Genomic DNA, 23,627 nt, shown 5'->3' on the forward strand with positions numbered 1-23,627 from the left:
AACCAACTTTTTTAGTTGAAACAGCTGACTAAATTCTTTAATTCTCTTTAAATATGAATACTTATAAGGTTAACATGGGGAATTACAGAGCCACTGGGGCGGAGCCCGAAAGGGTTTTTGTGATAAGAATATGCCTATATGTTAATCGGGAAAGTAAGCTATCATCATGCCAAATTTCAGCCCAATCCGTCCAGTGGTTTATGCTTGATTGAACTTCAAACACACAAACAAACAAACAAATAAACAAACACACAAACTTTCACATTTATAATATTAGTAAGATAATCTTACAAAACGTCCTAGAGATTCGTTAGCTATTTATGAAATACTCTTTAACCGGATATAACCGACGTTGTCCAAGGTGTGTCTAATTTTCGTGTAACAGCTATGAAATATTCTCCATGCGTGACCGATACGCCTGCGTCTAGTCCTCTCAATTACCATCGAAATCGATTATCAATTAATTGGTGCACACTCGACACGTTATGAATATCTTGGTACGGTTGATGTTCAGTTTATCGTGCTTTGATATGATTGATGATATATGCATGATGCTTTTAGTTGGTGATTTCGGTTTCTTCAGTATCGAAGAATTTGGTAAAGATTATGGAAAAGAAAGTTGTATTCCTGTAAAAGTTCTAATAATTCGTTACAGATTTAAATAGTAGGATTAGGTGAACAAAAGGTAGGGTCAGCTTCTAGTGACCAAAAGGCAGAGCCAGCATCTAATGACCAAAAGGTAGGGCCATAATCTAATGACCAAAAGGTAGGGCCAGCATCTAGTGACCAAAAGGTAGGGCCAGAATCTAATGACCAAAAGGTAGGGTCAGCATCTAGTGTCCAAAAGGTAGGGTCAGCATCTAGTGACCAAAAGGTAGGAAATTAAGGAATGGGTATGTTTCCCAAAGTAATTCCCTCTTTTATTTTCAATCAAATTGTACAAAAGCTAGTATTGTGTAAGTAAAAATAGCTGTCGTATAAAATTTATCCTAAACTACCTACAGGATTATAGTAAGTGAAAAATTAATATAGTTTAATAGTTTTCATCCTCCTAAAACATTTAGGTACATGCACATAATCTGTTGACTGAGATTGCAAAGAATTACGAAATGTGGCATAACTGCATTTTACTTATTACCTGGAGGACTCTAAAATAATTCACTTGTAATTTGAACTCCTGAACTTGTATTCTTTAATGGTTCGCTAAACAAACTTATTCCATATCATGAGAATACATTCTTTTCCAATTCTCAACTTGTAAGATACAGATAACACACAAATCATCGAAAGCCCTATAACCCATCCCTGAGGAACACCATTGCAAACAATCCCGATCAATTTTAATCAACCGTGCCACAGTAGAGTAGCAATTGGCTGCGTGATACAAGAGGAAGGTGTATTATTTGTGGCTCTACATAATGCAGAGAGTAAAGACGGTGACACACTATCGATCTTTTCCCCGAACAAGACCCCGAACCGAGCAGGGAGAAGGGAGAAGGGAAGTCGAAGGGAGGATGTTCGATAGTGTGTCACGGGTCCGTACACCGATCAAGACGCCGAACAAGACATCAGGCCGAGCAGGGAGACGAGCGCTCTGGAGGCGGTTTTTTGGCGAAAGATCAAAGAAAAGATCGGTCCGATGTACGGTCCAATGTACGATAGTGTGTCACGGTACATTTTTGCCCCGTACATCGTCGCGAGCGCCGCACCGAGCGGCCGCCTGCGCTAGCATTGATAGTTCTGATTTAATATGGCAATTAAACTCTTTAATTGGTAAAATAAATAAATTTTGGGTAATATGTTGCCGTTATATATTATAATCATTTAAGATGTAATGTTTGTGGTTTGTTTGGTCAAGGTTGAAAGTGTAGAAACCGTTAAATCAATTATATCAATAATATTAAGGTTGAATTAAGTAATTGATGTTGACTTAAATTCTTTCAAAAATAATATAAACATTAATATTATTAAAGGCAATTAAAATGATCATTCTGTAACGTTATTTCAATGAATAAAACCAATAGAAATCAATGGATATAACCTCTTCCACGGCACTGCCTCCGCGCTCTCACTCGCACACACTCTCTATCTCTCTCCAAACTTCCTTTTGCCGCGCTCGGTAGAATTCGTCTGGTCTTGGTCATGTTCGGGGAAATGTTCGGAGTAAAATTTTGCTGATATTTATCTCCCTTCTCCCTTCTCCCTGCTCGGTTCGGGGTCTTGATCGGGGAAAAGATCGATAGTGTGTCACCGCCTTAAGAGATGGGGAGAGAGAGAGAAGAAGAAAGAGAGGAGAATAAGAAGAGAGAAGAAGACTCTCCTAGCCTGGAGGCTCAGTATCCAGTAGCAGCCACTCGGGTCATGTTATTAATGACCGCTTACTCGGCTAGGTTCAATGACCTCTGATCAGCTGACGACCCACTCTATTCCACCCGCCAAATTAATTCCCGCGCTTTCTGTCTCCACCCACCTGTCTGTCACCTTCAGAGGGTTCGGTAATGCCTCATCGTTATGAAGTTAAGCATCCAGAGCAAGTGGGTGATTTGTAAGTCATCCTACTTCTTGTGGAAAAGAATTAGGTTATGTTGAATAACTTGGAATTGAGATTTTTGCAAAAGGTAAGGTCTAGAGTTCTAGGTTGTTCATGGTACCTATAAAATTAGAGTCCGGAGAATTATAGGTACACACAGAAATATCACAAAACACTACACTTTTTGTTCCTAATATAAGACAGTCTTCAGATAGTAGATTAAAAAGTAATATTACAGTCTATATGATGGAACCTGTCTCCTGGCCGTTCGTCTACCTGGGGAAAGGCCAATGGTTTAAGGGCTGAGATAGTCCTCAGGTAGACGAAGAGTTAGGAGACAGGTTCAATCTTACAGGCTATAGTTAAAAGCAAAACTTTAAAAAAAGAACAAACAACCTGACATGAAGCACACATCAAAACAAGCTTCGTTTTTACAATGTGATCATCATTAAGGTATGGTATTAGAGTGTGATTATTTATTACGAACTGATGCAAGATGAGTGTAGAACGAAGTGAGATCACGTGTGTAGCTTTCACTGCTTTGTTCTTGACTGAGATCAGCTGTTATTAATATTATAACAATTAAAAACAGGTGGTCCCATTTATAAGAGCATATTTATTGGTCCTCTATCTCAAGAAGAAAAGTATGATATAGAATTGTTATTAATAGTAAACATCATTAGAAACTACTTATGACAATAACCGTAGGTGTGTTTGTAACACATTGGTTCAACTACTGAGTCAGTCCCGATAATTCATGTTTTGTTTAGTCTAATAGAATTCTGTATATACAGATACAATGTTGCAGACTTAACAACTGTATGAAATATTACCGTTGAGTGTAGTTGCTAACCTTTAAAATCGCTGCACAGAATGTTGTAGTAGTAGGTTGGGTAAACTAATCATTTTGGGGTTTCTATACGGTTGTGAATTTTTTAATTTAGAGTATTTTATTACAGGAATAACATTTTTTGCAGTACGTAGGTGATTAAGCAACTCTAAAATATAAACATATTTACTTGTTCAACCAATTTAGCGGTCAACAATTTTAAAGGGGGACAGCATGTATTGGTATATGTGACCGGTATATATTTCGAGAGAGTTGAGTTAACCATTTCAGGCAAAAACGCACCTTGTACTGAATATGAATGCCTCCTAGCTGTATAAGGAGGGCATTCCCCTAGTTAACATCTGTTTGGCTTTGTTATTATTTATTTAGTTGGGTATCACCTATTTCTTTTGGCTGAATCATTCGTTAATACACTTCAATCAATACATCAGGGTCTGAGTTATTCAACATAAAACCCATAAACGTCTTATTTTTTGGCTACTTTAAATTTAACAGAAAATCATACGTTGCTTCAAACTATACCAATTTTGACTTGTCAGCGCGGCTCTTTCAAAACCACCCTCCATTGTCTTCGCCTAAAAGGTGTGAAGCCCCACACCTAATCCAAGGTTTTTGATCATTTCAGACCCAGCTACTTACCCAAAAGGGCTAATTCCAACGACCTTTTGTCAACCCGACAATGCTCCGTGCGGCGTCAGGACAGACACCAACACAAGGCTTTAGTAATTACCCAAGAGCAACAGATCGGAGGTGAAATAAATCCTTTGATAAGCTGGCAGGGTGACACCCTTTCAATGCCGGGATTATACTGCCTAATTACAAGCGTTGCATGCAAGGGTGGAGTAATTAAAAAAGCTGACGAACCATGTTGAAGTCGGAGGGTGTCTTCCCCGTAATGGTTACACTCTTCCCGAGCACTAATTACAAATTATTAGCGACGGCTTAAGACGTTATTAGGGATTTCAGTGCAAAAACAAAGAATAAGGGATCTTCATGACGTTTTTAAATTACCATTGCTTGCGGATTAACCGCTCCTACGGTAATTAGTTCCGTTCTGTCCGTCTTTGAAGTTCTTAAATGTCGCTTGATGTGGACTTTTCTTTGTTTTCGTGCAAATTGGGAGTAGCAAATGGCTATGGGAAAGGGTTTTTAAATTGAAGCCGCTCTGAAAGGTTGCAAATCTAATGAGGCAGAGTGTTTCGGTTCTGTTTTTAAATTTGAAGTTTACTTTGAAGTATTCTAATTGAATAGGTTGCCCTCAGCTATCTATATATTAATAGGCAAGCATGTTTCTTTAAAACCTTTTTTCTCAGCTCGTGTGTATTGTAGGGAAAATCTACGCATACCGTTAGAAAGATATGTTCCTGTAGTAGTGCAGAATACCTTTAAAAATTAAAATAGGCTCAAAAATAAGAACAAGAAATGAATTTGAAATTTAAACAAATTAACATGGGCTTTATGGGTTGCCATGCTGGTGACGAAATAACAACGAAATATAAACAGAAAATCAAAACAAATGGAAGAAATTGCAATCACATGTTTTATTTACAGGGTGGGGTTAAAATATATAAGTCTGTTCAGTGCAATTGGATTTTTTTAGCTAGATGCGGTTAAGCTTGAGATAAAACATGAATGTATTCAAATATGAATTTTAATTAAATTACTTTCAATATTTATTAATTACTGTATTTTCAAAAAGAATATTTAAATTTAATTAAATATAAATTAGTGAAGAAGAAAAACTGTATTACAAAATAATATTCTAAAATGAAATAGTGTCTAGGTAGGAAATATTTCTTTTGTACTGTCCAGTATCCAGGTGTGAAGTAGCATTGTTGGAAGAAAAGCAAAAACAAAGGAAGAAATGTGCTGGTGGTGGAAGATATAGATAGAGATGAATGTGGGAGCCAAGTCTCCAGTGATTTAAATATTCAAAAGTAAAATTAACATTCAGAATATATATATAAATATTGAATATAAAGAGACATTAACTATTCAACAAAAATTGGTAATATCAACTACAATAAACATTTTAAAACTTATCATCAATTTCCAACCACCATCACACCATTGAGAATTGACTAAATTCAAGTGACTGTTTTCAAACTAAGAACTTATATCCTAAATTTTTGACTCTCATTATTATCTCATATTAGTTAGCCTACATTAGTACCTATAAATTAAGTTAATTAGCCTATCAGAATTTCATACCCGGCACGAACCAACCCCTAGAATAAGATCATTGCTCTCCAAATTGTTATCTAGCCCATCCAAAACCTAGACCAAACTATAAGCTAACTGTCATTGCTCATGACATTGTTGTAATATAAGCTATAGAACTGAAATATATCTTATTGTAACTTTATTGGAATTTTTTATTATCTATTTTGGATAAGTTTATATTTATGAAATCCGTTAATAAAGAGGAGTAGGTTGCAAGCTGTAATGGAATATCTTTGAAGATGAACCTTTTTAGTGCGATCATGTGTTCATACGTGTCAAATTTCAGGGTAAATCAAAACAAACAAACTGGCATAAAATATTCTTTTAATTGGCAATAGTTAAATATACTTAATCTACTTTAATATAATCACTTGGTCATTATTAGAGAATATTAACTGTGAAATAAAGACGAGATTCCTATTTCCAAATCAACTAATGAATAAATTGTTATTTAATTATTGCCTTCAAATAAAGTTATGGTTGATTTGAAAATAATTAATTTAACATGAGTAAATATTAAAATGTTGAATCTTCTAGCAAAATTAATGTAGATCATTGTATTAATAAAATAATGTAGTTGTTGTGACTGGGATACACATGTTAAACTGTTTGGACATAATGATGGTTTACGTTTCGTTTGGAAATATCTCAAGACCCAGGCCCACCTTTTGAGTTTCAAGTTAGGGGTCAGAATTATATACTCTCGAGATGACGAGATAAACCTTTATAGACTAACTTTTTGAGTTTTGACCCATTTAAATTATAATTAATAGCTAAATTGTAATGCCAATAATTCACTTATGCAATCTGATAAGTTTTACCAGGTATCAAACAGGAAAACGTTATATCATTTGATAGTCAAAGGTTATATGATAGGCCAAGGTAACAAGATTCGAGTTTGGTTTATAAAATGCAGTAGCCTAAATAAATACTGAATGTTTTCTAATAAATCAGACAATGACTTATAATAAATTAATTTATTTCATCTTAAATGAGCATTCTTAAAAGATATTCCAACATACCTCAACCGCTTCTAGCTAAAAGAAAATCCAACTGTAGGCCTACCTACATATCTTTGGTCGAGTTTCGACCACTGGGCGACCTCTAGTACTTTGTAAATGCGTAGCACTTTAAAAGGGTATGGTTTGTAGTACCAGTGTAATAAAAACACACGATTGACTATAGCTTATTTGGCAGATCTTACACTCTTAAGATACCAAATTATGAACCATGCACTTGTATTTACAATAAACTCTAAAATAAATACAATACGCAATACTAATTATTCTTTATAATTACAGCACAATACAATGGTAAATTTCAATACAAACTCAATAATACAAAGAAATAACTTAGTCTCCATGACAAAGTAGTTTTGATATCGCAATTCATATGCATCTTTTACTTTGTCAATGTGTAAAATTAATGTTCCTATTGAACTGTTCACACCCTGCCAAAGAGAAGTAAGTCCAAACAAAATAAGTCATCTCCTTTTCTTACATTACAACAAATAAATGTTAATTTTTTACCCACAATGAGCGGTTGGAAAACCGGTAGGTCTGTCATCAACTGCTGTAGGCCAATTAACAATATTTAAAGTAAAAAATATTTAAATCACCGAAACCAGTCAAGTCCCATTGTCAAACTACTGATTAATTCGAATAATTTTTGACGAATGAAGTGTTTGACAATATGACTGAATTTCTCCCCTTGGTGGGAATTTAAACAATCGCATTGGCAAGTCGATATTATACGGCGACGTCCAAATATAAGTTCCCATGTCCCCCTCTCGATCAGTCATTCGATTATTCGCTCATGAATAAAACCGATGTTTCGATTCGTGTAATCGTCGATTATTGTCTGGGATTTGCTTGTATTTGATAATTATTCTTCGGGCATTTGAAATTAAAAGTTTTATCAGTGAGAGCTGGTAGAAAGGGGTTTCTCACGGTTGTAGGATGCATTTAAAGGAATTATTCTTCCTTCTATGTAGTATCACAATTTACCAAAATACTTACAGTAATTATTTGAAAATAAATTGCACCTTTTTATTGTTTATGATGATAATGTATACTATTCAGCATGGATTTTATACTATGTATTTAATCTTGATACGAATATATTACTTATTGTTTAAAACCCCTAATGTAAAATTTCGACTTTATTCTAGGCTCAAATTTAATTTACCCATTGACTCCTAAAAACATTTCTTGTTAGAATTCATAACATTTAACTCGAAGCAGTTACTGTAATATATTTTCTTCAATTTCTAGAAAAAAAACTATTATGCATTAAAGAAAAGATGATTTATTCGAAACAAGTCAGTAAATTTGAAACTATAACCAACTATACATTAATAAATAATCAAATGTTCTATAATTCACATCATTTGCTGTAAATAAATAACTTGAACTAATGACGAATTAAATTAATAATCTGTTAATAATTAAATGGTTCAAAGTCGCCAACAATACCATAGTATTGTATAATATAGTAATTAAAGAAGTTAAGGTATAAAATAATGTAAATATTTCACAATAATTAATAATAATTCAGTGGAATTAAAGAAAACTTGTACAATTTAGTATACTGTATATAAAAAAAGTAAGTTAATTAATAACTTTCCCTTTTAATGATTATTTGGTGAAATTTCCATCCCATACTTGTTATTTCCCTTTCATCAAAATTTACCCGAGTATACTTTTTCTACGTGCTTGCATTTAAGGGAATATAGTGAAATTAATTTAGTTTAAATACTCTACTATTGTTCGATAATTTGCAAAGTATTGTAATAATTTTTAGACCTAATAATTGAAATTAATCGTTGTAAAATATGAAATTAACAATGTCAAACAAAACTGTGAGGGGGTAAATCCCCGAGCCCCCCTTTAACCCCCGATATTTATCCAAATCGTACGTATGACCTATGACACAATATAATGACTAACTAATCAAACACTGTGATCGCTAATTATTTATTACTTGATTATCCACCATTAATTGATCCATGATAATTTACAGCCAGATAAATCTTGAATAGTAATATTAAGAAGGTTATCTTCAAAGCCATTAAGACACCAAGTCAAGGTCTTGTTTTGCATGTTAAACAACAAGCAGAATAGCCTATTGGTATTTGGCAGCTGTTTATATTTATTGGCGGCAATTACTCCCGCCAGATTTATTATATGAGATGGAAAACGCGGCATTTCCGGGGTGGGAGAGATTATGCAGAGAATGCAGTCACTTCCTGTGGATTCTGAAGATTAATTGATGGAGATTGCTGCAACTCGATGACTGGGTAAAAATTCAAATTTTAAAGACTCTCAATGTAAGTAGTGGTATATCTTGTTCGTCGGTATGACTATACCTCATGTAGCATTGGCTTTGACTGTTAAACAAGGGGATCGAATAGGTAAACATGTGTAGGAATTATAACATAAGGACTTCCTGAAATCCCTGAAAGTTTCTTTGATAAAAAAAAGTTTGGGTGTTACCATCGCTCCAAACGAATTGTAAAACCGCATCCGACTAATTTTCACCATTAATTTTAAGAACTGGCCTTAATGCAGTTTAAAAATAATAGTTTTATCCAATATGAGAATAAATTATTTAAATAGTTAAAAAACGTTTGAGTACAATTTAATTTATTTACTGTAAGTACATCTTTCAATATTCTTCAGTCGACACAAGGATTATAAAAGTTATTCATAAAAATATATCTTGAGATAATTATATTGAGTACCCACTGTCTACAAATTTTCTTCAATTTCACACGTTTCGACTGGCTGTAACGTGCTTTCTATTTTGTGTTTTTAGGTCGCACATATTATATACTGTAATATGGAAAATAAAATGTAATCTAATGAATGATTTCTGCAAATTTTGATATAAATTAATATAAACATTTGCAGAAATCAGCCCTTTTGCGTGTCACAATATTTAAAAAAAGCACAATTTTTAGAAGACAGTGTTAAGATATAATTTAGCACAGTAAATTAATTTTTAGATTTTTAAAAACCATTTCACCATGATGGAAACCTATTATACCAAATAATCTACACTTCCCATCAATCTTTCAAGAAAACGGTGAAGATAAAGACACCGCAATATGTACCCGAACTCATCCCCAAGTTAAGGGTCCATTCGTCAAACCGACCTCTCTCGATCTACATTACCCAGAATGTGTCTCCCTGGCGAGCGATTCATCTGGTCATCCCGGAAACGTAATAAATATTTTACCAGAGTACATTTGGTCTCATGTATTATGTATTTGCCCACCCTTGGTAAACAAACGTTTCGATTATTATTCACTTGACCACCAACCCGTGAACTATTACTTATCTTTACATCTGAGTATCTAGCTAAATGGTCTATTTGTCCAGCGATTTCGGCCGTTTTGGTTATTTGCATATCCGTTTGTCACGCGTTTTGCGCTTTTGATTGATTATGATTATTAATTGCTGTGTGAAAGATAAGAACCGTTTTGTCTGTGTTTATTGAATGTAATGCGTGGTTCCAGTATGTGGTTTTGTAATCAAGATATGTTTTTCATATGTACACTTGTTTAAACAGTTAGTAATGGTGATAATAAACTGTTTAACAAGTGTATATGAAAAACCTATTTGGTTAACAGTAGTTATTATTTTGTTAATTTAACAATAATAGTACAATGAATATATATCATCATTTTTATCAGAGAGAGTTCTCAATTACACATCTCTTTATCTGATGATGATTTGTTATGGAACTTCAAACCTGGTTTGAAATGGCTCTTCCATAAAAAATAAATGCCGCCAAATAAATGGCTTTTATCTGTGTAACACCACGATCCTATCGTATGGAGCCTAAATTAATATGTGGGTCCATGAAAGCAAAATAAATAAGGTCTTTTCAAGCCAGGAAAACGGTCTTTGTTTAGGAGCCCTGTCTTTAATTTTGACCGTACAATATTTATAATTAATTTGGGTTACGACAAATCGTTATACAACACGAATTAGAAATTCGCCACATTATTCTTTTGTGCTATATCCAATTCAACAACGATATTATAAAAAAATTGTTTGTACATTTAGAAATCAATTGATTACCTAATAACCTACAACTAAATTTGCATACAAATACGCATGAAGAAATAAATTACTGACTTAAGATATTGGTATACCTAACTAAACATTGAAAACTACTATATATAACCCCTACCCCTACTGATATTTTCCAGTAAGTATTATTATTTAAACTATTGTTTTCAGATTTAGTGTAGATCTCAATTACTACCTTAAGTTTTTGAACCTCTTCTAACGCTTTCCTAAAGAGTTTCCCTAACTCTAGTACTCTTCTACGCATTTTTACAAGAGCATTTCAACTTGATCAACCAATTATCGAAACAAAGAGTACTCCAAAATCCTGGGAACCGAGCTCAATGTATATAAACAGTAACAATTCACCACACACTTACAGTGCTAATCAAAAAAACTTCGGGATTTCCATTAACATAGAGGGGTAGCTTAGTCCCTGGGGTGGACGCACCGCGCACCTGTGTGACAAAAACCAAACAAATGATTACGAGCTTTGTATACCGTAATCACTGCTCAAAAACCTAGCCTAATCAGCCAGCCGTTAATGTAGAAAAAAATTAGGGTTGAAAACAGACACCTGTAAAGGATTAAGCATCTGATCTACCCTTGAGTGATTCTAACAACACACTCCATATTAGCGCCCTTTCAAGTGGAAATGCCAATGGTGATTTTGAAACCGCAATTGCCCTTCGACAACTGTAAGGACCGCCATTTATTTTTTTGTTTTCGCTAGGGTATTCCGGACCCTTGTGAGATATTGATATTGCTTTTGTTATTTTGTGGTGAGAAAAGTTCGGTAATTTGATTCAATGAGGTGTGTGGATTGGGGGGTTTGAAGAGGTTAACTGACAAAGTGACAATCCTTTAGTTTTACTACATTTGAAAATATTAAATGTGTTATTTGTAGAAAAAATATCTTTTTGTAATAGGTTATATAAAATTATGTAGCCTAAGTAGGAGGATTTTGCAATACTAATTCATGTTTTGATCGGCCATTTAACCCTTAATAATTGACCCTTTGGATTAATTTTCAATTATATTTACTTGAACAATTAACCTAGAAATATAGATTATGGATTTTTTTTATCTTTGCTATTAATTATTATTTTAGAATGTTAAAATTTTTTTAAACAAATAATCATTATTTTTACACAACCTTTGGAATTTCTGAATTACTTAAGTTATAAAGGTCAACCCTCGATTAGGGAATATGACGTTCCTTTCAGAGAGCACAGAATAGAAATATATTCTTTATATTCTGAGCTCGCTGGTTCCTTTATAACCTTCGCTGAAAAGAATAGGACATAAAAATGTACAATATAATTTTAAACCATTAATCAATTCTAAGAACTATTTTTGGGTTGTGCGGATGCGTTTATAGATTTTTATATTTTAGATATTTTATAGAGTTTTTCTCTGAGCTCTGTTTGGGAAATTAATAAATCGAGATCTTCAAAAAATTGTATTATGTTATGAAACTTTCCATGTTACACTGTTAAGGGCACTTTTACAAGCCCAACGGCTTATGAAGGGAGAATGGACTTAAAGTATCTCAATATGATATAAGTGGTTTAATTGGCCTTTCCTCAGACTAAACCTATTTCCTAGGGATGTGAAGGTGATCACTATCTTACGAGCCAGTGTGACGAGATGATAGAGGGTTGAATGCTGACGTGTTGACGAAAGATTCGACAGCATCCAGGAAATGAAGGAGTCAGAAGATGTCCTGATGGACTGGAGATAAGAAGGATCCAGATTGATCCTGAATTCGCTTAAAAGGGTCGCATTTCACATGTGTGGGATTCACCAAAGGAAATTGTGACGGATTTGGTATAAAGCGTGGTTCAAGTTAGGTTTTATTTACAATCTACTCAGAGGTGCCCATCCCCCCCCAAACCCAGAGGCGCAACCCCCCCCCCCAAGCCAAAGGAGTAGTACTCCCCCCCAATTTATGCTGCCGTCTATTTAAACCTACCCTCCCCCCACCAATTTATCTGACAATTTTCCCCTGACAAATCTCATAAAACGAGCATTCCAATTTAGTATTTAGTAAACTTGAGGTAAAGAAAAACAAACTTGCTGATAATAAAAATTAAATGTTTAATAGGAAACGTTAACAACATTTAACAATACTTCATTAGGTATATCTAACTAATGGACGAATTAGAAGTGTTTCAATTTACATTTCAGAATCTCTATTGTCAGCTAACATGTGCTCAGTATTGCAATAGACAACGTCTTCAAAACGTACAACAATATACTAGGTGAATTACTCTACTCCAACACTATTGTAACTGTACAATATATTAGGTGGCGTTAAATTTTACAGAGAATGAATCTCAGAGAAGAATTTTAAGAAATCAAACCGCTTTAAAAATGCATATATATAGATAATGGTAGAAACGCATCTTGTCAGACAATCTGTTTATACACAAAACACGAAACGATAACATATAGGCCTATCAATTCACGTGAGTATATTGCCGCGGGCAGGACTGGAAGTAAACTGAATCAGGTTATGACGGAAAGACGTGGTCTCTGGATTGTCGTCTGTGTTATCAAAAGCTGATATTGGACTAGTTGTAGTGACGGAGGAGAGTGTTGAAAATATAATGGGATTCATAATTGAGTTTTTCATTATTGACAATAATAACCAATTTATCTGCTGGATATAAATTATGGTCTCGAAATTCTACAGTACTGCACGAAAGGAAATTTATTAAATACTTTGAGGAGTTTGAAATATATAAATACATAAAACTAGGGACAGCGCAAAATTTTTGAGTGAAAACACTCAATTAATTATGAATCCCATTATACTTTTTTTAACACTCTTCTCAGTCACTACAATAGTCCTATATCAGCTGGTGACAATGCAGACGACAATCCAGAGACCACGTCTGTCCGTCATAACCTGAACCTGATTCAGTTTACTTCCAGTTCTGACGACGGCAATATATACGCGTGAATTGATAGGCCTGTCTGTAATCGATTCGTGTTTTGTGTGGTGGAGGTAAAGAACCACCAAAACATATGTAGCAAATAAAATTCGACACTGACACTGGTATATTAAGGATTGTCTGACAAGGTGCGTTTTTACCATTCTAAGAAGCAAATCTTAATTACGAATGGCAAAATGTTGTTGGTGTTGATAGTGAGCTACTTAGAAACACTTTTTTGGGCTGCTTATACAAAATTATTCATTCATTGTGACAGATAGCAAAAAATATCCCCCCCAAAATCCCCTAAAAAAAAGTCCCCCCCAAAAATTCCTGTGGCGCAAACGCGCCACAGTACCCCCCCTCTGGGCACCCCTGAATCTACTTATTATATTTACACCTTAGAATGCTGAACAGGACATTAATTTGTTTTTTATTTAAACTTAATACCAGTAAAATGTGGTTATTAATTTATTTGCACTTTCCAGACAGGAGGAGGTTCTGGAGACAGGTTCCATCATACAGACTATAGCAAGATCGTATTACAGTTTCAGGTTGAACCCCCATTCCCAATCTGTAATATGGGATTTTTTTTACAAAATAACACCGAATTTCTAAAGGCTACTTGCAAAACGATATTTTTCTATTACAAATGGTCGGTAACTGGTATAAGAAACTTAAACACATAATTACCAGACATTATTGAAATATTTAAATATGGAGTTTTAAATATGGAAAATGTGGTTAAAACACACAAAATCTGGTTAAACACAAAAACCCAACTCTAACTCTGTGTACTGTAAAATTGGATGCTACCAAATTCTGTAACACTAAAACGGCTCCATTACACTGAGAATTTTAAAATTTCTCACGGCTAGTTGTCAATTCAGGGAAGATTTTCGCATAGTTAAAGTCTGAATATAACATATTACTATCAATATTTCTCCTTTACCTACTCCTTAACAATTTTTTGTCGGGCAGCGAACTCTGTTCTAGTTGTTTAAAGTGAGGTGCTATAATCAGGGGTCCTAGGCCCAAATCGTGCCCATCACAACAAATAGTACGTAATAATGCCGCAACGCTCGCAACCCTTTTAACTTAGCCTTATTCTTGGAAACGGTTATTTCTCATATCTTCCCAATATCCAAGGTTTTCTACATCCTAAACCCAACGATCTATATCCAAACAGCAAAAGCCTCTTTTAAATGAGTGACCAAAGATTAATCACCCCAAGATTAAACTCCTTTTGTCGGCGTCATGGGAACAACGGACCGGAAATGGCGGTGATAGCCATGGCGAATATACGGAAATAAAACAAGGCTGGACGTTAATGAATGATCGAGAAGCTAATGAACATTTCCTGGGAAGGTAGGAACCGTGACGTCAGAGGGGCTGAGAGATTTGTATTTAGCAACCGGATACCGCGGGGGTGGCGGAAATCGAGGCCATTATCACGCATTCATCCCCCGGACTTTACGGACAATGTGGACAATACGGACAATACGGACTAGGTCATGTGACAACGCGACAGGACACCTGCATAGAGGAACGATATTGTTTTGATTTGTAATTAGAGTGGAAGTGGATTGGGGATTGGATTTCCGGACAAATTACTGTGGTTTCAGTTTAACTGGTGATTATGTGACATTGTTGTTTGTAATTGATTTGGGGCCTGGGAAAATATATTTGTGGCCGGGGTTTGGAAATGCATATGTTTTGATGTATTGTGTTTGTTATATGTTTAAAGTATGCATATGTTAGTACAGGATTGCTAGATACATAGAAATGCATAGAGGAAAGATTAAGAAACTCGGACTGTGGATGGCCACCGTCACTAAAATATGGTTTTTAATGATGGTTTTACTAAATATGTTCCGTTGTCCCTAAGTGCTCTCAGGGCAGTCAATGCCATTAGAAAAAAGTATACGTAAAATGTGAAAATAATTCAAGTAAGCCAAATAAACTAAGCAATGACATGTAAAACTCAGAAGAGTTTCTTCCTGTGCTCTTCAATGATGGTTAATAACTTAAACGTTGTTAGGACAACGACGTACACGTATTGAACAGTGAACGTATTTTGAGGTAGTTATTAATGCATATTAAGTACAAAAAGTGATTTATTTTGGATTTTGTTACTGACTGTGATGAACCATTTCCTTAGCCAGAAACAGTTACTGAAAGTTCAGTGGTTACAACAAGGGATAGTGTTAGATCCAGTTTTGAACTACACTTAAACACAAGCTACTGATTTTTCTCAGGATGGAACCGGGGATTTTCCAATTATTGTTAGTTGAACACACTGAACTTAGTGTTAAGTCGGTTTATATATATTCACAAAAGGTGGATGTAAGAAAAACTTCCAGTTCAATGATCAAGGACATTTGGATCCACTGTTGAACAATCAAACAGATACTTCCTCTTTTTACATCGAACCAGTGCCCTATTTAAAATTTGATGTATCTTCTCTCCTCCGTTGTCTATCCAAACTTTTTACTTTTGGAAGCACCCCTAGGGATTATTAAGTGAACGCTATTACATTTCAGTTGCTGTACCCTGGTGTAGGTTTTATATTGGTTTTGAGCTGTTTCTTGTACTTCTTTAGTTGAAGGACGATACCAGCTCTCAAAAGGGCCTTTAGAGGTTTACTCAAATCCATCTGCACTCCTTACAAACCTTCCTTTACCTTTTCACCTTACAGATACGAAGGAGAAGTTGTCGTCCTAATCTTCAACAATTGCACACGACATGATTCATCAATCAAACTAGCAAGGACTATTGTTGCCATGGTTACCAACTTATCAAAACCTAATCAAGACTCCTCATTATATCCGGGTGATTAATGCCTAGCTTTGTAGTGGCTGTAATTATTATGGCTGATACAGGATTAATAGCAGCTACTGGGCAACGCTCTCTCTATTCCCTCTCTCTTACTCATCCATCTCTCCTTCTTCCTCCTCCGTCCTCTCCCACTCTTCTTCAGGGTTTGTTTACTCCAGGCAAGACCTGACAATCTTCACGTGCATTAATTGTGATTTGTGTTTTCTCCTCTTTGTCCATCGTGGCCCGAGGCACGTGGAGTCAGGAGTTCCAAACCGGTTCGGAGAAGTCGAAGAAGTTACAATTTACAAATTAAAACAGGCCTCTAGGATCTTTCTAATGGCCGATTGTTATTATAAACCCGTTTATTCCTGTGGAAACGCCAATCGAAACGAATCCGGTGTTTTGAACAGTCTGGGGATTTGCATAAGGAGGTTAGCTCCTTCAATTTATTTTGACACTAATATCTCGCAGAATGTTTTGAAATGCAAATTGAACTGTTCTTGAAAACACAATAAGGCGAGACGGTTTAAAACGTACATAAACATTGTAGCCGTCTTACTTGATGAAAGGTAATTGTTTAACTGACTTTTAGTTGTTTTTGGTGATCTATTGTCATCGCTTACTTGCAGTGCACTAAGACTATTTACATAACGTATTTAGTTTTTATATGTAATTTTGATTGGTCAAAACCACTGCAAACCACTATGTGCGATTTAAAATACTTTGTACACAAACTTTAACTAAGCTTATGGGTGTGTTTTAGTATATCAATGAAAAATGACGCTACTACTCCATTATTATCCGGAAACTTAATAATGGGGTGGAATTTTTGTGGAATCAGTTTTCTTCGTATAAAAAACATATAATTTGCATATGTACATGGATTAAATGATTAAAGAATTTAGATACTGATGGATAAACTTAGATTGAACGATAGATGTAGATAGATAATTAAGAGAGAAAAACTAGATGATGTTTTTAGTGGACTGTATTTCTCTAAAGCTAACTTCGGGATCCGAACCATCTAATAGCTATTGACAATTGACGGGTATATAAACCCAGCATTCTAAAAACCTATGAGTATCAACTCACAATTTCCTATGTCTCCTTCCCAATTTAAACTTCAAGAATGACACAAAAGCCGAACTATTCTTTAAACGTCATCATAAACTTCTCCAACACATTTTGCATATCAAAGCCTAGTAGTGCCTGATATTCTGGGTTTTAAGGCAAACGGAAAGCTGTCAGCATCCACTCTAGATTAGACTGATAACTATGGTCCTTGGTCTTCGGAACGTTTTATCCTTCCGTGGCGCCTGCTGCTTTCAGTATTAGCACGAAGGAGTGATATAAGGAAGGAGACTTCTTTTAAGCAAAACTCGTTAATTCTCTTGTTTTTAAGTCTGATTTGTATTTTAATTTGATCAATTTTCATTTTGTAATATTTTTTTATCGAAGGGTTGGAAGGCAAGTTCAAAGTGTCTTTACGGATCAGAGATACATAAATAAAATCCCAGTAGAGAGGGATTTTAAAATTTTGAAAATGCCTCAATAGTTTTATTGGAGGGGTTTTATTTATGATTTTTATAGGGGGTTTTAGTATTTCATCACAAATATGAAACATATTTTTTTTTGAAACAAATAAATGTTTTGCAGTAATCTTACTACAGACTACAGACACTTGAAACCGGTAGATAATAATCATTGTTTGAAAAAAAAATTAAATCATTGATTCGTTAATGTTTTTTAATGAAAAAATAAGGCAGGATATTTTGCAACAGCAATTCCGTTTTTCTTTAGAGATATAAAAAGCGAACTATTATCAATTTAGGTTAAACCCTCTTCAGGCCTACATGCAATAAAAAAAACAATCATTTTTGCCCTCTTCTAGACCTGGAAGATGGTTTTGATGGAAATTAGTTGCCACTTCATCAACCAAGATATTTTATATGGGTATCCAAAGATTTCACGTACATAACGGTAACCCCATTCAAACTAAAAAATTGATCTTCTTTAAGAATTGATAACATTATTTAGGTTATATATTTTACAATATAATAGTTGAAAAAATAAGGTTTTTGTGATGTGTCTGATGATGCCAGCATACCTGGCGAAAGGCCTTAGTAAAATTAATATTCATTAAAATATTGGTGACGTTTTTATTTTATATTTGATAGAGAGTTAATCTGTATTGTGTTCACACGGTTCGCGGGTTGAGTTGTCAGAGTGATGAGTTGACGGATTCACTCTCTTATCACTCCCAGATCTCTCCCTGGTTTCACGGGGATGATTCCTCCCTTACTTCATTTCCGGGAGTCGTTTTTCACCCGCCCAGCTGATCCGTTAGCGCCAAATACTGGGACTATCTGTGCGATCCATCTGAAATCGACGCCTCGGTGAAAACGCAGTCAGTTGCGGTTTAAGTTTATATAGATCATTTGTTGAATGGAGGAGAAAGTGGAATAGATTAATAAATGTTTAAATGCTTTTGAAGGCACAACAAGAACTAGGTATGTTCACATTAAGTTCGTGCAAGGTGTAGATTTTACAAATTTAATATGAATTTAGTAGATTTTTGTATCGTTAGAAGTATGAATTAAACTATTTTTTTACATCTAAGTTTGTGAGTTGTATTGAAATTGAAATTTCCTTATTAATCCATGTTTTACGATTTATTATAGTAAAACATATTATATTAAGATATAAATATACTTTGAGATAATATATTTTTACTTTAGTTCATATTTCTTTGAGAATATGTTAATTATATAGGTACATTTTTCATATTTTATTAAATTATTCTTAAACCTTTTAATTGGGTTTCCTACGACACAAGCTAGGAAATTAAATATAAATATATATAAAATAAATAATGAATAAATAAAATTAATATATAAAATAAAATTTTTAAATTATTTTACATCCAAGTTTATTGTAGCATTCTTTGAGTGTGTATCAATACTTAAATTAAAACTATAAAAAAAACTACACAGAATTAAGTAAAAAATAAATTCAATATCTTTACAAACGTAAATCGGTCTTTAAATGCATCTAATGCATTTCAATGTATCAAAGATAAAGTGTTCAACTTGACACAGTTCCCTGAGTCATGAAGTCGATCAATTCCCTGCATTCCATTTAAACGACGTTTTACTTGGTTTTAACACGCTATCACATGTCACTTTGAGTTACTTTATTACGTATATCTGTACTTTTATATCGGTATAAAATAAAACGTTTAACTTTTCCCATGTTTGGACATGTGTTGAATTATTAGTGGTCTTTAATGCAGAATTCTCGGGAAACAAATCCTTATAACAATTAGTAAATGTTTTATTAATATAAACCAGTTCATTTATTAAATTTTAATGTTGTATACCGATGCATATGTTTTTAATGTATGTGTCCCACGACTGAACTTAGACAATAGGGAACTGTATGCCTTTTGAAAAGACATTGAAGTTAAAAAAAATGTGTTCGACTGCAAATTGTTTGTTTGATTACTGGGGAAATCCGTATTTTAATTATGATTACAACTATTATAATTTTAAATTAGGATTTTTTAGTGTGAATTGAAAAAGAAATCAATCTTTTGTGTCAAGTTAAGATAATATTTTCCGGCTTAACCCTATAATCTTTGTCTATAAATTGTTTTCTTTATGAAGCTGAAAAGTAAGGTAACTTGGATATGCATTAAAATTTAACAGAAGAAAGCTAGCTTTTGAGATTAGGAAACAATCCAAAATCTTACCACCGTGAAGAAACCATTTGATTAATTTAGATTTTTCCATTATTTTTAAATCACTATTGGCAGATTGCTTACACGCCTACATTTATATGGCCAGGCGTAGATTTCGATTTTGTAGATTTACTAAATAAATATAATTTATGTCATGTTCAGAGTTAATGGTTTAAAATTCAAATACCTATATTATGTTAGCGTTCAATCGTACATTTCCCCACAAAATTACAGTATTTTATTAATAAAATATTATATTCCCATAGAAAATAATCAATTATAAAAGTTATAATTTTGTGAATTGATAATAAAACGTGATTATCATATGTATAAAAGTTAAATACACCAAATAATTAAAAAATTTTGCATTTCTTTACTGATTGCTTTACAGGTTAGTGATATCAATCAATCTCACGTAATCAGTTAATTGTGCATTTCCATAAATTACTTACTAAAATAAAAACATAAAACGACAAACGACTTTTTATTTTAAAATAAATTAATACCCCCGTCGCAGCAAACCTGCATACTAAGCGAATTTCCATCTACCCGGCTTGATTTCTACTAAAATATTCCCTATAAATTTTCAGATTTATTTCCTATTTAAATAACATTAATTTTAGTGAGTAGTTAGGTTTGCTGCTACGGGAAAGATGTTGAGGTGTGTTTTTTTCAATTGAAATATTGATAGCTTAGTATGAAATAAACCAAATTGCCAAATTTGATTAAAATATATCCATAAACAAGCAAACTAGAACAGTTTATTTATTCTCCATAAAAATAACATGGGAATTTTAAATTTACAATTTTTTTAATTTTCTCCGTAGTCAATGAACATTCAAAAACACTTCAATATACTAAATTATTTGTTTTTTTAAGCTCTTCAAAATGGTCTAGAGAGAAATTTAGAAATTTAATGTTTTTAGGGTCAAAAATGAGAAAAACCCAATTTTACCCCATAAAACCCCCCATAAACCCCTGATCCCATGGTCCGATTACGCTGGTTCGCGAACTCGTTCGAATAAATGTAGGTTTACACGTTTGTACCAAATTTCATCAAAATCGGATCAATTTTGCTCGAGTTATCGCGCTAACGGACACATATATAAATATATATATATATATACTTTTGTGCCCACCCGGTTTGGCAGTCAGTGCGCTGGTAATTTACTCGGTGTGGCAGTCACCCGCCCGAAAGCCAGTCAGCTCTCCCATAAGCCAGTCAGGTATGGCTTCCCGTGCACTTTATACGTATGAAAACAGCAAACCGGTGCTGCTGCCTGTGTCGATAAGCGTAACTGCAATACCAATGCGGAGACTGTCTCATCGTGTGTTCTATCGTGGAGTAGTGTAGCCAGTACGGCACCCTACCCTACTTTGTAGCGGTAAAACCCAGCGGTCTGTAACCTTCGTTTACTCCTTGTTACTATTTGTGTTGGGATAGTGATTAACTACGTGTTAATGTTTAAACATGTTCATACTCCAAATAAATATGATGCACCTCTAATAAGGATCGTCGAATATTAATTAATTATAATTGGTTGAATCTTGATCCTACCCGTTCATCATCTCATATTTTAAGTTATTTTGATTTTTTTTTACCTTCAGTTGAAATTTTAGTCAACTTCTCCTTTATACAATATTTTTTATACTAGTATTTACAGTGTTTCCACGGACCGGGAACTATACGGATTTTCTTTATCTCGAGAAATATACGTGAATCTTGTCCGAGATACAGGAACTGTTTTTTACGCAATTGCGTAACGTGAAGGAGTAACTATTACATATGACAACGATATTATTCTATCTGATAAGAATAACCATGAAACTACACTCGAAAGATAAAATATTTTATAATAATTTCAATTTTACAAACGAACTATTACAGGAATTATATTTTGGGACGGATGAATGATAAGGAAGCAACAAAAAGTGGTCACGAGTGCAAATACGGGGGGGGGAGGGGGGTACAATATAACGAACGCCAGAAACGATTATTTGTTTACATTTCAGATTCCTTATCAAATCTCTCTCTCTATCTCTCTCTCTCTCGCTCTCTAACAATGTACAGATTGTGGACTTTACGATTTAAGTTTTCCTGCAATTATTTCAGTTCAATCCCATACCTATCCTTATGGTTTCCTATCTATTATTTTTCAAAATAAATAGTAAAGCAGGTTAAACTATTTTTTATTTTATTTTCTTGAAACCAAACACTCTTTACCATCCGGTATTCTGCAGAGTCAAATGTTTAACACTGTGTTTATAAAAATTGAATGGCCACACAATTTTGTGTTTTATTTATTTTTTTTTTTTTTTTTACTAATAGTAACTGGGATATTTATATATACCAATAAGTGCTGCAAGCTGTAATAAATGCTGCTGATTAATATCAAAATAAGTTATAATTTATTTTGTATAATACATCGGTCATTGAATACAAACCATATAATGGGTTTTCTATTTGTAACTTTAACTTGCAAATACAGTAGAACCTCGCTTAACTGGAGTCGCATCATCATGATGCCTATATATTATATAACCTCACAAATCCCAAGAAAATGTTTTATTAGCTGTGTTTTTCAGTCTTATATTTCGATATGAACGATATATTTAACTATTTACGGTAATTTTTATGTGCAGTAGGTTCCCAATTATTGAAATATTACAGTTCATTTAACAAAAATAAGATGGAAGCAAAACGGAGAAATATCGATCAGTATCGTCAAGGTCAACCTATACGCTCGCACCTACAGACTGACAATCTTGCACTGACACTGACATACTGACAATCGTCTGCTTCTGTCTGCTGTCACAACACTACAATATTTTGTGGTTGGGTCGTTGGGTGATTAGTAACCATGACAACTTGTGGATGTAGAGAAACCAAAGAAAGAATAGAACAAAGAGAAATAATAAGAGGTGTTTTACATCATTTTTATCTTTATCTTATTTTTATCATTGTTATTATTACCAGAAAGACTTAAGTACAGTACTATGATTTTATGGTGTTTTATGAGTTATTTAATATTTTTATCCCCATACTTCTGTTCTGAAACATCATGTAGTAGTAGCCTAGGATGACTACGGTATCAGTAGTCTTCTAGTCTACATTTTCATTTTGTTTTGTTCTTTACGTGATTTAATGCTGTACAGTAAGCAAGTTTTGTTTTGTTTGAGTAAGCATACGGTGTAGTTTTTATTAGTAAACCAAGGTTAATGACTTAACATATCACGGTTGCGCAATACCTATTGTATTTTGACTATGTAAAATGCAAATTTATAATCACGTTAACGTCCATTTATATAGTGTCCCGGAACGGCATTGTTCCTGAGTAAGAAACATATAAATAGCATATTTAAACTATCCAGAAGTCCTTAGTTACTCACACGGGGAAAAAAGTTTTAGGCCTAAATCATTTGAAACCTGTACATTACATATTTTTGGTCG

The sequence above is a fragment of the Macrosteles quadrilineatus genome, unplaced genomic scaffold, assembly GCF_028750875.1.
Source record: "Macrosteles quadrilineatus isolate MER2022 unplaced genomic scaffold, UCM_ALF_1.0 Scaffold_4__1_contigs__length_99947679, whole genome shotgun sequence".
In the NCBI taxonomy this organism is placed as follows: domain Eukaryota; kingdom Metazoa; phylum Arthropoda; class Insecta; order Hemiptera; family Cicadellidae; genus Macrosteles; species Macrosteles quadrilineatus.